Here is a 1,637-nt window from a genome sequence, read left to right on the forward strand (position 1 = left end):
TTTTTTTTTTTTTTCGCTCTATTGGATGGAAACCCGCCTAACCTGGCAACCCTGCTTCCTCTACGGAAACAAAAAAGGGACAAAACTGTCGCATTGAAGTCCTGTAAACAGCCTGGCGGACAAGAAGGAAAAAAAAAAACAAGAAAAAGTCTGTTAGAGTTCAAATGTTACGATTGTTTCAATACATGCTGAAATGTTAACGCAAAAACACTTATTTTATCTTTTTTCCATTTTGTGCTAAATTTTAACCTAAACAGCCTCAAAACCCTCAATGTGAACTTYAACTTAATGTAAACAGGAAAATGCAGTTATTGAGAAACTCATTAAATCGGTTTTGYTTGTAAAATATTTGTCTGTAAACCACTGATTCAATGTAGAAACAAAAGCTAAATATTCTGTGCTCACTCAGGCTCCATCAAAAGGTTTACAAAAACATTGTTTAAAAAATGTTTTATCTACATCAAAAAAAAAAATTCTACCTGGATTGCTGAGATGCATCAGGACTCTGTTTTTATTTTATTTTTTTTACAAACTGGAGCTAGAATTGTTGTTGTTGTTGTTGTTGTTGTTGTTGTTGTTGTTGTTGTTGTTGTTGTTGTTGTTGTTGTTGTTGTTGTTGTTGTTGTTGCTGCTGTTGCTGTTGCTGTTGCTGTTGTTGTTTTAACAATAAAGCTTTATTGTAAAGACTGCTTAGTATTTTGTTAAACAAACACAAATGCAGCTTTACTGCAGACAGCTGGAGATGTGAGAGAGGAAAATGTGGGTCTTCATTCTTRTTTACATTTAATTTTGCACTCATACAAATATTAGGACAGCAGGTCAGTTTACTGACCAATAATATTTAGTTATTTATTCACCATTTTACAATCAGACCCGGAATCAGACTTAACAGCTGAAGCTGATAGTTACAGGGAATTCTCATCACAATATTTATACTGAATAAGAAGGAAATGGAAATTATAGTTTTCCACAACACAGATTATAAAGGGTAACTAGTTTAAACAGTTATTAAACTATTGCTAAACAACTTTGAGTAATCAGTCAAGATTTCTCTTTATCTCTTCTATAAAGCAAAATGAATATTTGGGCAGGAATAATTTTGTGTTTTTATGATTTTAGATAATTACTTGTTAAATAGTTATTTTTGGAAATTTGAGTAAAAGATTATATTCACTTTGACCAGACTGAGTGATTTATTAAATTAAAGGATGTTATTTTATCAGCGTTGCATAAATAACATAACCAGATCCCAACTGATGTCMTCAATCTCAGCTCCTTCTTGGGGTTGATGCTGCAGGCCACGGTTCACTCAGTTGCTGCCTGATTAGAGTCATGGGACTGCTTCAGGTCAATGAGCAGGCAGCTGATGAGGTTTGTGGGCGATCTTTAACCCTTTGATTGGCCTATCTCCAAGTCTTGCAGAGAAAAGGCACGTTGGCCTTTTCGCATTTACTGGAACTCTAATTTGCTTCTAACAAAATCTTTTACCAAGCAACTTCTTGCTTTCTTTGCTCAGGAATAAAAGACGATGCATCAGACAACACAGGATGAGGGAAAAGATGGAACTGAGCTCACATGTTTGAAGCTCCCTGCTCAAAAAAACACACACACACACACACACACACACACACACACAC

This window comes from Austrofundulus limnaeus, unplaced genomic scaffold, assembly GCF_001266775.1.
Source record: "Austrofundulus limnaeus strain Quisiro unplaced genomic scaffold, Austrofundulus_limnaeus-1.0 Scaffold91, whole genome shotgun sequence".
NCBI lineage: Eukaryota > Metazoa > Chordata > Actinopteri > Cyprinodontiformes > Rivulidae > Austrofundulus > Austrofundulus limnaeus.